The sequence below is a fragment of the Tachyglossus aculeatus genome, chromosome X2 (genome assembly GCF_015852505.1).
Source record: "Tachyglossus aculeatus isolate mTacAcu1 chromosome X2, mTacAcu1.pri, whole genome shotgun sequence".
Taxonomy (NCBI): domain Eukaryota; kingdom Metazoa; phylum Chordata; class Mammalia; order Monotremata; family Tachyglossidae; genus Tachyglossus; species Tachyglossus aculeatus.
Genome location: NC_052100.1, coordinates 18,395,119 through 18,411,193, shown reverse-complemented (window position 1 = coordinate 18,411,193; position 16,075 = coordinate 18,395,119). Strand labels below are relative to the sequence as shown.

The 16,075-nt window shown below is 44.7% G+C and overlaps 1 protein-coding gene and 1 non-coding gene across 2 annotated transcripts in view; both read left to right on the top strand.

Moving 5' to 3' along the window:
- The window catches only part of MAF (MAF bZIP transcription factor), a 288,890-nt gene that overhangs the window by 100,999 nt on the left and 171,816 nt on the right, over window positions 1-16,075 (top strand).
- On the top strand, window positions 4,177-4,314 carry LOC119949708. Its single transcript, XR_005457250.1, has one exon. It is a non-coding gene; the product is annotated as a small nucleolar RNA SNORA7 (small nucleolar RNA).

The window sequence follows — 16,075 nt, the reverse complement described above, 5'->3', positions numbered from 1 at the left end:
AATCAGGAACATGCTATATCGGTAGATATAACATGTAGGCTAAACCCCAAACTCTACAGAAAATTGAAGGACATAAACCAAAGCTACACAAAGTATAACTTGGGCCAGATCATTTTCCGTTACTCACAGCCCCCGACCCTCCGTCCCCAAAAGATAGAAGGTGAGGAATTGGTTGATGCAAGAAAGAATCAGTGGGTATTATCGCAGATCCTCGGGCCATTGTTTTGGGGTTATCCAAGAGTATTGGAAAAGGGCAAATGTTGTATCCAACTTTAGAGAAAAAATGAAATTGATCTTGAAAACCATAGATTAAACATCTTAACATGCAACTGGAAAGATAGAGCAACAAATCATGAGCCATCAGTTTAGAAGAGCATCAGATACTTAGAAAGCAATCTATGTCCAAAGCTTTGTGAAGAGCAAATCTTCTTTTTTTCCCCTATCCATCCAAACTGGTACCATGCTGATCCAAGCACTTATCATATCTTCTCTTGACTATTGTATCTGCCTCCTCTCTGATCTCCCTCCCCCCGTCTCTCCCCACTCCAGTCCATACTTCACTCTGCTTCCTGGATTCAGTCCACATCTCCCCACTCCTCAAAACCATCTAATTGTTGCCCATCTATCTCCGTATCAATCAGTCAGTCAATCAATCATATTTATTGAGTGCTTACTTTGTACAGAGCACTGTATAAAGCACTTGGGAGAGTACAATACAACAGATTTGGTAGTCCCATTTTAAACATATTTTTAATTGAAATGTCAAAAGTAAAAACCTCCTGTATCTTTAAGCGCCAAATCCGTTTTTAAGTAGCAGGAAGCTACGTGGCTAGAGCAGTTATTTTTATTGTCTGTCTGGGCATACATTTAACTGCAGGCCCAGGATAAATCAATGGTGTCATAAAGCCACTCTCCCCCTGTGCCTTTTCTAAAGGGACATTGTTCAGTGCCTCCGGTGAATGAGACTGGGGGGCTTGTGCCTCTGAATCACACTAGCTCCATTGTCGTTAGAGAGGATTTTCAAGCTTAATATGTCTGTGGGCTTTTTAATTTTTCACCCTTACTTTCCCTAGCCAGATGAAAATCCCAGTCACAGTTTTAAAGACCTAGTGGCATCTCTTTCAACATTTTCAAATTTCTTCAAGGGAAAATATGCATTTGCCCTATCTAAGCCCACTGGAGGAAATGTTCTTAAGAAGTGTAATTGTGAGTGAGTCTGAGGCCGGCCCTGTTGTGGGGCTCCTGAGCCTCTTGCATTTTCCCAACACTGTCACCATAGTTAGTGCTCCACTACCAGTTTAGACACAAATCATTGTCATTGTCAATACATTTTTCTCAAACCAGGCAGAACTAGCAATTCAACTCAGTCACTGCAGGGTTATTCAGTTTTCATAGAAAAAGGGATTTGCACCCCCTGAAAATAGAGATCCTGAGAGGAAGTTTTGTTGTGGTTGGTGGTGGTGGTGGTCTTTTTCCCAGAAATTACAGTTCTGGCATGGGAAGAGTGGGGAATCTGGGACAGACATGGGGGTGGCATTTTATCTCTCCTAGCAGTTGGACAACAAGGGCACACCTCCACACTGTATAGCAGATGAGTGGCTGAGCCAGGACTAGAATTCAGGTCTCCTGACTCCCAGTACGGTGCTCTTTCCATGAGGAAACACTATCTCCTTTGGATCAGTTCTAGGAAGGGTGACTACCAACTGGCTCCTCACACCTCAACAGTCTGACAAGACATGGGCAAAGCAAAGCACCTGGAGCAAGATATAAGCAGTGTGGCTTAGTGACAAGAGCACGGGCTTGGGAGTTAGAGGTCATAGGTTCTAATCCCGGCTCCACCACTTGTCAGCTGCGTGACCTTAGGCATGTCACTTAACTCCTCTGTGCCTCAGTTACCTCATCTGTAAAATGGGGATGAAGACAGTGAGCCCCACGCAGGACAACCTGATTCCCTTGTATCTACCCCAGCGCTTAGAGCAGTGCTTGGCACATAGTAAGCGCTTAACAAATACCAACATTATTATTATTATTATTATCAGTGGCTGGAATGTAGGGAAATCCCAGGCAGCAACTGGGGGAGAGTGGTGGATGGTGAAGTGACAAATGGTGAAGTGACAAGAACTCTTTCAAGCTGGAGGGAGGGGTAGGAGTGGTGGGACCCTGAATACCTCTAGACTGTGAACCTGTTGTGGGAAGGGATGCCTCTATTGCTGTATTGTACTTTCCAAGCGCTTAGTACAGTGCTCTGCACACAATAAGTGCTCAATAAATACGACTGAATGAATGAATGAACACCTGGGTTTCCACCTCATTCTGATTCTGCTACTCGAAGGCAAGAGGGTTGAGCAGGGCAACTCATAAACTCTTCATCCATGACCAACATGCAGACTGGCCCTCCAACAGCACTCCTTCATTCCCCTACTGAGCCAGGAGTACTGGGGCCCTTTTTCCACAAAGCCTGGCAAACCTAAACATCCAGGAAATGTAGCGCCCCACCTCCACACCTAAGGGTATTCAGTGGCTCAACTACATTTATGGGATCTATGGCCCAATCAACTGAAGAATCAGCTGAGCATGAGTCAAGGAAACTGCGTGGGGAAATGGATACAGCAGAGTGGGAGTCAAAGCACCTTGGGTCCAATTCCACTGGTGTTGCTGAAGTGTGGTGTGACTTTTGGTAGGTCTTTGGACTTCCCTGGGACTTATATGAAAAACTGGAGTAAAGTCACCTGCCTCTTCCTTATAGGGAAGGCTCGAAATGCTTCAACTTTTTGGGTGAAAGAATGATTTGAATGCTGGTTCCTGCTCTCCCTTTGTGCCGAGGCACACCTGGCGTTTAAAGTCACTTTAACCTCTCTGGGCCTCGGTTTCCTCATCTGTAAAATGGAGAGAAGATACCCTTTCCCCCTTCCTCTTAGTCTGTGAGCCTTGTGTGGGACGGGGACTTTGATCTGGACAACTTTTAATAATAATAATGATGGCATTTGTTAAGCGCTTACTATGTGTGAAGCACTGTTCTAAGCGCTGGGGGGATACAAGGTGATCAGGTTGTCCCATGTGGGGCTCACAGTCTTCATTCCCATTTTACAGATGAGGTAACTGAGGCTCAGAGAAGATAAGTGACTTGCCCAAGGTCACACAGCTGAAAAGTGGCAGAACCCATGACCTCTGACTCCCAAGCCTGTGCTCTTTCCATGGAGCCACGCTGCTTCTCTGCCCTAGCATTTAGCACAGTGCTTGACACATAATGAGCACTTCCTAAATGCCACCCGTATTAAAGGACAGAGAAGCAATGTTCAGGGAAACTCAATTTTCCTCAAACCGGAGTTTTTATCTTGCCTCACATGATTTATTAGGGCAGCCTTCATGCTGCTGAGGATACACATCTCTAGGATGCTTGCCCATTTTGGCAGCTTGATGAAACATCTTTCTCTACCACCCTCGGGAGTTGTCCAGCTGGCTTCGGAGATGTAGGTAAGTGTTGTCTTAGCTATCATTGCCATTCCGATGGCATCCAGAGAGGTTTGCTAGGGTGTGAGCTAGGTTGGCCTCTCTCCTTTCCAGTCCTCTGTTCCTCTAATGCTCAGTAATTTTAAAATTAAAAACCAGGCTGTTCTTCCCAATGGAATCAGCTCTTCAATATGCTAATATCTTTAATTATCTTCTTTCCTTTGTAGGGTGGGATATCTCAGCATCTGAAGCAGTGTGGAAACAGTGTAGCCTAGTGGAAAGAGTACAGACCTGGGAGTCAAAGGACCTGGGTACTAATCCCAGTTCTGCCATGTGCCCGCCGTGTGACCTTGGGCAAGTCACTTAACTTCTCTGGGCCTCAGTTACCTCACCTTGTAAAATGAGGGTATAAAGTCTGTACCCTCTCCCTCTTAGATTGCGAACCCCATGTGGGACAGGGACTGTGTCCGACCTGATTATCTTGTATATTCTTGGTACGTGGTAAGTACTTACCAATTACCACAACTATTAGTCCAGCACCTATTTGTAGCGGACACAGGAAGAGTTGGCCTGGGAATGCATCTCAAACTGAGAAAGGGAGAGTGTGTCCTAGTATCTTTGGTTCAGAGAAGTATGGCAGGTCTATTTGGAGACTTTAAAATACCCATTGGTGAGCTAAATCAGTCAATCAATTGATGGCATTTATTGCGCACCTACAATGTGCAGTCCCTCTCGGGGTTGCACCTGAAGAGTTTCCAGTACTCTACCAGTCTCGACTATGGGAGGGAGAGTGAAGCAGAGGCAGACCCATTCCATTCTTAGCTTGGGCAGTGGCTAGTGAGTAGAAGGCAGTCTGCTACAGGTCAAGACTCACCTGTGCTGGGCAGCAGCAGCATGGGAGAGAGTCGAGGACAGAGAGTCGTTACTGCATGTAGGTAATGGTAAACCACTTCCAGATTTTTACCAAGACAGCTCTATGGATCCACCACCAGAACGATTGCAGATGGAAGTGGGGCGTTCTGAGAGAGGTGTGTCCATGATGTCGCTATGGGTCGGGCATGACTCGACAGCATAAGACAACAACAACAACAACAACAACAATGTGCAGAGCACTGTACTAAGTGCTTGAGTGACTACAATAAAAGGAGGAGATATGAGCCCTGCCCTTAGGGAGCTGACAGTTTAGTTGGAGAGGCAGACACCACAGAAAGTCCCAGATAGGAAGAGGTGATAGGATATAAAGATATGTGTGCACGTGCCAGGCGTGGTGGGGAAATGCTGGAACGACAACTGGGGATATAAAGTGGGGGATTAGAAATCAATCGGGAAAGGCCTCTAGGAGGAGAGCAGAACCACTAAGGTCTGCAAATATCTTCATATGGTCTGATTCCCAGAGGTGGCCTTTCTAGTAATGATGGAGTTGAGGGCCAAAATGCAGTTAGTGTAATGTAATTGGTTTTAATTGGCATTCTCTTGAGAAAGGAGTGAGATACAGAGAGGCGACATGTAATGGGAGGGGTATATCCAGCACGCAGAGTGACTTACTCTTTCTCTTTAGAGATGTTTTGGACATCGCTAGTGCACTACTATTCATTGGGAAAGTGGTTATTAAAAATGAAATAGGACTTTGAATGCATTCAAATCAAAGAAAGCAAAGAGAAATTCAGTGTAATAGAATACTCACCAGTAACAGTAAATTAGAAGAGTCTCTTAAGGGTAGTCTGACAGAGGACAATTCTAGCGTTGTGATTTATAATGCTTGGAGGAAGAGTCGGTATTCAGTTGTAGGTCTGTATTGCTCCTTTGCCTCTTGGGGTTAATTTATCTATTAATTTAATTACCCAGACCTCAGGGTAGGGTATTGATGCCAGTCCATTCCCAGCGGGAACTGTGTCTCTCTCTTTCTCATCCAACAAGGAGAGGTGAACCTTCCAGACAGGCCTCTGATATATCAAGTTCCTCCTGGGGCCTTGATAATAATAATTAATGATGGTACTTGTTGAGTACTTACTTACCCCAAGCACTATACAAAGTGCTGGGGTAGATACAAGATAACGAGTTTGTACTCAATCCCTGTCCCACGTGGGGCTCATGGTCTACCAAGGAGGGAGTTGAATTTAATCCCCATGTTATAGATTCATTATTGAGCACTTACTTTGTGCAAAACACTGTACTAAGCTCTTGGGAGAGAACAATACAACAATAAACAGACACATTCCCTGCCCACAATGAGCTTACCGTCTACAGTTGAGGAAACTGAGGCACCGAGAAATTAGGTAGCTTGCCCAAGGTCACACAGCAGGGGTGGAGCCGGAATTAGAACCCAAGTCCTATGAGTCCCAGGACCTTGCTCTTCCCACTAGGCAACACTGCCTCTCAATAGAAATGGACGGAAATTATTCTTCTTTGGAAGACACCAATTCCTCCAGGGGGACACTAATGGCTGGGTTGAAATTGGAGGGCTTGAAGTGGCGCTCCTCGCATGGGAGGTCTCTAAATGCAAGTTGGCACTGTTAAAGGGCGCTTCAGGTTTCAGCCCAGATGATTCTTAATGCACGCATGGGGAAACACCTTGGAAAGCCACATAATTTAGTAGCATTTGGAGGTGATGTGTGTCAGATGGATGCCTGGCAAACTCATCTGTTCAGCTGGGAGCCTGTGAGCATGCTCATTATCAGCTCAGGAAAATAAAATGTGGAGGCATAAATTAAATTGGGAACCCACTATCAATCGCCGCTGTCCTCTTCAACTTATTACCAAAGATTTATACACGATGTAGGGAGGACTGCTCAGTGACACATTTTAATTTAATTAAATTTCTGTTAGATTGATGCTTGATCAATCAATAATGTTAATGTTTTTGCAATTTAAAGATTAAAGTATGGACAAGCAGTTCGAACTACCTTCCCCACGCAACTGCCTGTGAATATCCTCTCTCAGTGATGAGGTGAGGTGAGCCTGCTGGATCAGTTGAACTGATTGTTGCTAGATGTCTAGCACTCCTCCCTGCCCTTTGCAATATGCCATGTCAGGCCAGGAATTACCATTTTAGAAAAGGCAACGAAGGGCTCAACTTTTCCTATCACCATAGCCAACCTAGACTAAGCTTCTCAAAGGTTATGGGCTGGGGCCACTATTGAATTGCACCCAAAGTGAACTTGATGAAATAAGTCATTCCCGGTGAGCTGGAAATGAAGGTGAAGTATTTCACTGCTGTGTCCCTCTATTGTTTTGTTTTTGTTTTTTTTCACTCTTCACAGTAACACCTCCACCTACATTTGTGGCACCAATTTTTTGAAATGTTTGTGCTCTTTCTACTATATCATGCATATTTCTGCCCTCAGATGCTCTTTTAAAGAAGTATATCACCCCGGTTTCTCCCAATTATGTCCCCTATAGTCACTCCACATTCAAGCTTCAAAATCCTCAGGTTCATTCATTTGTTCATTCATTCAGTAGTATTTATTGAGTGCTTACTGTGTGCAGATCACTGTACTAAGTGCTTGAGAGAGTACAATATTCCCTGTCCACAACAGATATGTATATAAGTGCTCTGGGGGTGGGGAAGGACAAAGGGAGCAAGTATGGTTACCCATTCCTCTCCTCATCAACGTTTAAATCCTGACCTTTGGCCTGCTCTCTCCTACTTATCCACTCTCTTTTCTGACTACACCTCAGATTGCACACTTTGACCCTCTCAAGCTCACCTCCTCACTGTGCCTCGTTCTCATGTCTCCCACTGCCAACCTCTTGCATACACCCTCCCCTATGCCAGGAATTCTCCTGTATCCTCCTGCAAATTGTACAGAATGCCACTCTCGCCATTTTCCAAGCTCTTTGGAAAGCACATATCACCAGGAGGCCTTACCAGATTAATTTTAATGTTCCCACTTTATATCCCCCCTACTGCCTCTTCAGCACTTCTGCTCTACCTAAGCACTTCAGTATTCACAACCCCCCATAGCACTTTTGAACCCACCGTACTTGCCCTGTTACTAACTCAGTTGTATCGCCTCATTTCCTTCTTCCTTGTATCTGTAATTCATTTTCGGTGTGGCCTAGTGGCACGAGCATGGGTTTGGGAGTCAGAGGACGTGGGTTCTAATCCCAGCTCTGCCACCTGTCTGCTGTGTGACCTTGGGCAAGTCACTTTACTTCCCTGTGCTTCAGTTACCTCATCTGTAAAATGGAGATTAAGACTATGAGCCCCATGTGGGACAGCCTGATTACCTTGTATCTACCCCAGTGCTTAGAACAGTGCTCGGTACGTGGTAAGCTCTTAGCAAATACTAAAATTATTATTATTATTTTATTGGCTATTCCCTCCCCTCTCCAGCCCACCCCCACTAGGTTTTAAACTCCTTGAAGAGAGGGATTATGTTGACTGATTCTGTTGTACTCTTCCAGACTCTTAGTACAGGGTTTTGTATATAGTAGATGTAGGCTGTAAGCTCACTGAGGGCAGGGACCAGGCATGTTATATTGTTGTGTTGTACTCTCCCAAGTGCTTAGTACAGTGCCCTGCGCAAGTAAGTGCTCAGTAAATACGATTGATTGATGATGTTCAATAAATACCACTGATTGATTGGGGAAGGCTTGCTGTAGGCATTGGAATTTTAGGAGGCCTTTGAAGATGGGGAGGACTGTGGTCTGGTGGATTTGGAGGCAGGAAAGAATGCCAGGCCAGAAGAATGGTGTGAGCAAGGGGTCAGAGACAGGCAAGATGAGTGTGGGGTACAGTGAAGAAGTTAGCTTGGGAGGAGTGAAGAATGAAAGATGAGAGTAACTGGTGAACAGAGCCAACCTGTAAGGTAGAAAAAGTTGGGGGAGTCCTTGAAGCCAGTGGTAAGGAGTTTTAGTTTAATGTGGAGGGAGATAGGGAGCCATTGGAGCTGTGTGGATTGGAGTACAGCCCTTATGTACATATCCGTAATTTATTTATTTATATTAATGTCTTTCTACCCCTCTAGACTGTAAGCTCACTGTGGGAAGGGAACATGTCTACTACCTCTGTTATATTGTATCTCCCAATCGCTTAGTACAGTGCTCTGCATACAGTAAGTGCTCAGTAAATATGTTTGATTGATTGGAGAGATGGAGGGCGGTGTGTCATCACCCTGCTGGGGTGGGCAGTTTATAGGCTCTGCAGTTGGGATTGGTGATTGAAGCAACACTGTAGGTCTAGGGCCCCATTAATAACTTTAGTGTCTTTCAGGGCATTCTTCTAGGGCAGTTCAAATGCAGCTTTGGAGTCTTCACTGATACCTTTTCAATTTGAAAACAAACCCATTTAAAATAATCAATATAAAGAAAGACAGAGCACAATATGTGCAGACAGTGGTAATAAGGTATATCTGCTCTATAAGTCTCTTTGAGCCTTTTTTTTTAAATTGGGAAAATGCATTTTTCCCTAAAATTAGTATTTGCCAATGCAGTGACCCCATTCCCTGCAGGTTGTACAATTTAGAGCTACTAATCCAGATATTTGGGCTATGCAGAAAACTTCTCTGGGCCAAGGCCTATGTCATTAGCTTTGTTCGAGGTAGAAGAAAGAATACATAGCTTAAGAGAATGATGTAGCTGTTAGAAACTGGGAAATCAGTTGTCACTTAAAAAAAAAATGGCAGCCTGATCTGGTTCCACAACAGCTAGGTGGAAACCACTTTCTTGCATATAGTAAGCACTTAATAAATGCCGTCATTATTATTTCTGATCTGTAGGCCTGCTACACACTGAAAGCCCACGCTATTGCAAGATCACTTGGGCAGGGCTTCATAATTTTCTTATGGAATTTTTTTATGGGTGATTCCAGCTTCCCAATATTCATGTTATTTGGATCAAACCCAGTTGGCAGCCCAGCCTAATAAGAATAATTGTGGTATTTATAAGCTCTTCCAATGTGCCAAAGCATTGTGCTAAATCTTATAATCTGGGGACAAAAATGCAACACATGGAGCTGCCTGCTTCTTGTTGGAAAACCAACTTGTTACAGATGCAACCTCTCCTCCTAGTTATTCTGTAACCTCAAATCCAAGACATTTCACTTGTTCTCCAACACCCCAGCAGCATCAGGAGACCAGCTCACCTAGCTAAGGGATCTTAGTTAAATGGGCATAAAAGAACTATGTTCTTGGACTGGCACGGGCTAACCTTCCCCACCTTGTGGCCATGTTGGATAGCTATATCTCCCTCATTGAGTCCTGGTGCCCACATCATCAACAACTATTATGTACCGGTATCTCATTTTCTGAAGCCTCCAATTCCCTGACCTCCTCCCTTTCTAACTTTTGACAGCCTGTCCTACTTCTTAATAGAAACCAACTGACGTGAACTGCAAGTACCACCCTCGCTTTCTCAGTACACTTCTGCCCTCATCCATTTGCTTCCAAATTGTCTTTCAAGAGGTCTACCCCTAGCACTTAAAGCCTATCTCCTCTACATGTGCCTTGTACCCTGTCCTCTCTCCCCTCTTTAAGGCATCTGCTTACACTCCCTATTGCAGTTTTCATCTTCTCATTCTCCTCTGGCTCCTGACCCTCTGACTTCAAGCTTAAGTCTCTCCCACCTTAAATAGCCTACACTAGATCCTGAGGCATTTTCTGGCTATCAGCCCACCTCTCTGCTCCCATTATTCTTCACCCACTGCCTTCACTTCCTACCCCCACGTTCTTCTTGACCTACTGCAATTTGGTTTTTGTTCACTTCCCTTTACTGAGACTGTACGTGCCGAGGTTTCTAGTGAATTCCTTGAAACCAAGCCCAGTGGGTTCCACTCTGTCATTATTTTCCTTAACCTTTTGACTGCCTTCAACACTTTTGTCCTCTCTCTTATCCCAGAAATGTTATCTGACCTGACTTTATGGCATTCAGTCAGCTCTCTTCCCCACTACCTGTCCACACTCCTCTCCCACTACACCTCAGCTCTCACCTTTCACGTCTATGTACTCACTGTCGAACTCTTGCATACGGCCTCCCTTCTTTCTGGAACTCCCTCCCTCTTCGCATTCAGCAGACCACAGCTCGCTTTCCCCATCTTCAATGCTCATCTGAAATCCCACCTCCAGGGAGCCTGCCATGATTAATCCATCATCTCCACAACCTATTTCCCCTACTGCTGACACTTTGCCACTTCTGCATCGCCCAAAGCACTCAGAGACTCACTCCCCACCAACTCCATCAATCGATCAGTCAGTGGAATTTATTGAGCACTTACTGTATGCAGAGCACTCTACTGGGTGCTTGGGAGAGTACAGTACTACAGAGTTGATAGACATGATCCCTGCCCACAAGGAGTTTACAGTCTAGAGAGGGAGACATTAAAATAAATTACAGGCAGGGGAATGACAGAGCATAAGGATATACATTCTGGGGGGCTGCTGGTGGTGGGGTGAATATCAAGTGCTTAGGTATATACTTTATACCCTATTGCTCCTACCAACTGTAATCTATTGTTGTGTCTGCTCCCCCTGGTATATTGTAAGCTCCTTGAGGGCAGGGATTATGTCTATTAACTGTTAATTGTATTCTCCCAAGTTTCTAGAACAGTGCTCTGCAAAGAGTAATCACTCAATAAATACTATTGCTTGATAGATGGTTTTCAGCTGGCTCTCCAATCACTCTGACTTCTTTTCAGTCTTCTTCACTGGCACTTCCTCCTCTGGCTCTTCTTCCATTTCTCATTCCCTACCTGGAGAGATGTCCCACATGACTCAATAGGGTCTCCTACTGTTTTCAGTAGGAATTCACTCTTTCAGGGAGCTCGTTTGCTCACGTGACTTCAGCTACCACATCCATATCTTACTAGCTCCAACCTCTCAAATGCCTGTCTTGTCTCTTCTCTTGCCTCCAGGACATCTCCACATTGATATTCCACCAGCAGCGTGGCTCAGTGGAAAGAGCCCGGGTTTGGGAGTCAGAGGTCATGGGTTCTAATCCTGGATCCTCCATATGTCTGCTGTGTGACCTTGGGCAGGTCACTTAACTTTTCTGAGCCTCAGTTACCTCATCTGTAAAATGGGGATAAAGACTGTGAACCCCACGTGGGACAGCCTGATCACCTTGTATCTCCCCCAGCACTTAGAACAGTGTTTTGCACATAGTAAGCGCTTAACAAATGCCATCATTATTATTATTATTATCTTAAACTCAACATAGCTAAAACTGAACTCCTCATCTTTCCTTCTAAATCTACTCCTCCTTCGATTTTCCCCATCACAGTTGATAGTACCACTATTCTCCCTGTCCCAGAGGCTCACAACCCTGACATCATCTTTGACTTTCCTCTGAATTTTAACTCTCACATTTAGCCTGCATCTCAATCCTGCCAGGTCCTCTTCCACAGCATTTCCCAGACCTCCGCTCCACCCCCCAACTTCTCCACACATATGGACATGCTGGTTCGAACTTGTCATCTCCTGACTAAACTTCTGATTAAACATACTGGTCTTCCTGTTTCCAACTTCTTCCCTCTTTGTTCTGCTGCCGGGAGCATCCCTGGATCACACTACACCTAGATCTGAAAATGCAAGAGCAGCCTGCTCCTTATTCTAAACAAAGTTGAGAGAAGTTCTCCAAATTGCTGATACAGTAACAAGTGTAGGTATCTGGAACAAATGAGACCGGTCATTCTAGAGGCCTGCAGAGTCGGAATAATTATGTTTATACAAAGTGACTCTTGGGGTCTCTCTGAGCCAGAGATCTAACCATTGTGGAAGCACCAGAGCACTTTGATGGAGTCTGCCCAAGAGTTAAGTTACTGATCCCAGTTGCCATATGAAGCTCATCTATTAATCCACCAAAGCCTACATAAGTCCCAGAAACCGAGGTTTCTAGAATCTAGGTTTGGGAGTTACATTGCTATTCAAAATGGTCCTATGGGAGGGTGAAGAATCCTCCTCCTCCCCCCCCCCCCACCCCCATTCTTCGAGGGAATCTATGAATTTGCTGAGGGGAATGACAAGAAACAGTTGTCCTCAGTAAGAGTCTATAACCAGAGGGCAGTTCAGGGGATCTGACAGGTGCTACTGGTGGGAAGCATGGGGAGGATCCTTAGAGTTGATCACTTTGGCCCCTATTCAGAAAGGAGTGTAAAACAGCTGCTCTTGCTGATTGAGGGATTCTGCAATGGAGGACTTGCCCTGACTTCCTGCTTAGAAGGGAAGTCTCAGACCCAAGAGGGAGTCAGGTATTGAAGGACATTCCTGCCCAGAGACCAATAAGTGAATGGACCACAACAGATGCATCTGGCATATTTCAATCAATTGAGCAACCAATCAACCATATTTATTGAGCACTTACTGTATGCAGAGCACTGTACTAAGCACTTGGGAAGCAGCATGGCTCAGTGGAAAGAGCACGGGCTTTGGAGCCAGAGGTCATGGGTTCAAATCCCAGTTCTGCCACTTGTCAGCTGTGTGACTTTGGGCAAGTCACTTAACTTCTCTGTGCCTCAGTTCCCTCACCTGTAAAATGGGGATGAAGACTGTGAGCCCCACCTGATCACCTTGTATCCACCCCGGTGCTTAGAACAGTGCTTTGCACATAGTAAGTGCTTAATAAATGCCATCATTATTCTTATTATTATTATTAGCAGTATAACAGACACATTCTCTGACCACAGTGAGCTTACAGTTTAGAGGGGAAGAGTGACAGTAACACAAATAAATAAGTTACAGATATGTACATTAATACTCTGGGGTTTTAAGTTGGGGATGAATAAAGGGAGCAAGTCAGGGTGACACAGAAGGGAGTGGAAGAAAAGGGAAAGAGGGCTTAGTCAGGGAAGGCCTTTTGCAGGAGATGTGCCTTCAATAAGGTTTTGAAGGAGGGGAGAGTAATTGTGTGTCAGATATGAAGAGGAAGGCCATTCCAGGCCAGAGGCAGGATGTGGGTGATGGGTCAGTGGCTAGACTGAGGTATAGTGAGTAGGTAAACATTAGAGGGGCAAAATGTGTGGGCTGGGTTGTAGTAAGAATAGTGAGGTGACCCCAGATTGATTGAGATGGTCAGCTGCCGAAAGGGAAGGTTAGTCAAGGCCTCACTAGAGCAGGAAAGGGGGATCACTACACATGGTTGGCTTACACTCACTCAAATGGGAAGAAAGGACGGCCCACGTCCTTCCCCTGGCCTGGAATCCCCTCCCTCCACACATCCACCAAGCTAGCTCTCTTCCTCCCTTCAAAGCCATACTGAGAGCTCACCTCTTCCATGAGGCCTTCCCAGACTGAGCCCCCTTTTACCTCTCCTCCTCCCCTTCCCCCCACCCTACCTCCTTCCCCTCCCCACAGCACCTGTATATATATTTGTACAAATTTATTACTCTATTTCTTTTACTTGTACATATTTACTATTCTATTTATTTTGTTAGTGATGTGCATATAGCTTTAATTCTATTTGTTCTGACGATCTTGACCTGTCTACATGTTTTGTTTTGTTGTCTGTCTCCCCCTTCTAGACTGTGAGCCCGCTGTTGGGTAGGGACTGTCTCTATATGTTGCCGACTTGTATTTCCCAAGCGCTTAGTACAGTGCTCTGCACACAGTAAGTGCTCAATAAATACGATTGAATGAATGAATGAAAGAAAAGAGAACAAACCTTCTGGGATGTTAACTCATCGCCTCAGAGCGCTAATGTGTGTCAGTGAGGAAATGGTCCAAGAGAAACAAGACCCAGTGAATTACTCACCAATCAGTCAGGGGAGCCAGCTCAGACCAGGCTGGATTGGAACCAGCTCTGTTCCGTTCACCACGTTTTCAAGTCATTCTTCCCTGCAAATAGATGTATCCAGACAAACACTTCTATGCATTTTTCAGAACATTGGGCAGCGCTGCATGAAATATGACTTTTAATGGGGAATTGTAGGACTTGAGGTTTGGGAGCAAAGGATATTGATTTCTTAAAAACTTGAAATATGAATCTTTGTAAATATTGTTCCAGAGGAATATGGGTCTGGAAGGCCATATTCCAGTTCAACTTTGCTCACGGCCAGTGAAAGCCTAATGGTGACTCTCCCACTTACATTGGACTTACATCTCTTCATGTGGGAAGAGTGCCATTGACACACCCTCTCAGATGTGGAGAGAAACTCCCCTCCCTCATATTCCCCGTGGTCACTCTCTTGAATAGACTTAGAATGAAACCCCGGTCACTGTGGGGCTTCTCCAAGTAAAAATGTTGTGACCATAGTCCATCCTGCTACCAGTAATGCTAGCGGGAATATTCCAGGTTTTTTTGGCCAAAGACCTGTTCCCACTCACACCAACTTGTAAGTCTGCATAGGCAGAGATATGCACAGACACAAGGACCCTGGATAATACAAAACCAGTCTCCTCAGGTTTACGACCCATGCTCCACCCACATAGGTGGGGCAGTTGGATTTATTTCTGGCCTCGACATTTCAACTACATTGGTAGGGTCTAAAGTGATACAGTTGTGATCATAGTAAGTGTGTTCCTTAAGGTGACTACAGTGGAGGCATCAACGGAGTCTTCCTGGGGCACTTTTCAACTGACAACTGACGGTTGTCGGGCATTTTTTTTTCCACTTCCTGGAACGGCCTTATGACCCTCAGAATATCGAAATCCATGGTGTTTAGTCATGTTACTTCACATTTCCATTGACCTGGGATGGTTGCCTTTACCTCTGATTCCCTGCACCTCCACAGAGTAAAATAAGGCTAAAGTGACTTGCAGGCCAAAATAATAATAATGATATTAATAACAATAATAATGATAGAAGTTTGTCCCATGGATATTTGGACCAATAAAGACATTTTCTTTTCCATTAGAATATCTTTCTGAAGAGTGTGGCTAACCTGTCTACTGTATTCCAGAAGTACACAAAAGTCTTTGGTTGTTAAGTGGTGTTAAGATGTCAAGACCTCTGAAGAAGAAGAAAAAAGGGCTCCTAGAGGGTACAACAGAAATACTATACCTGAAGTCTCATTTTCTATGTAATAGAGATGTCGTGCAATATGTTTCCCCTTCAATAATTCCCTAACCAATAGCCCTCTGTTAGCTACCAGAGGCCTTGACATCTTAACACCACCTAACAACCAGAGAGTTGTTTTGTGCACTTCTGGAATACATTGAATGTATTAGATGCCCTTTTCAGAATGCTTTTCTGGGGGAAAATGCTTTTTTTTGGTCCAAATATCTACAGGACAAACCTAATGTGTGGTGCCAAACTAATACTAAGAGGTCGGTTGTTACGTAGTCAGGCCTAGCACTTTTGGAGTCAGATACCTTCATTTCTGCCATTACGTGTGTCTCTGACTGCATGATTTAGAGCTTTTTCAGGGAATTAGGAAACCTTTGTCCAATATGGAGAGGCTGTTTGGTTACAGTGTGGCCCAGTCTCAGAGATGGCAAGTTTTCATGGACACTATTGTAGTTTCCCAAATGCAGTAGGCTCTTGATAAATACTATTGATTGCTTGATTAGTAGGTGAAGAACACGGATCTGTAAGATGGAGAAAACTGGCTGAGAGCCTGGAAACTAATGGTAAGAAGTGTCTTCTTGATGTCAGGGGAGATGGGTAGCTATTGGAGGTTTTTGAGGTATGGCAAGATGTATGCCAAGCCATGCTTCAGGAAGAAGCTATACACTGAAATGATAAATGTCACTCA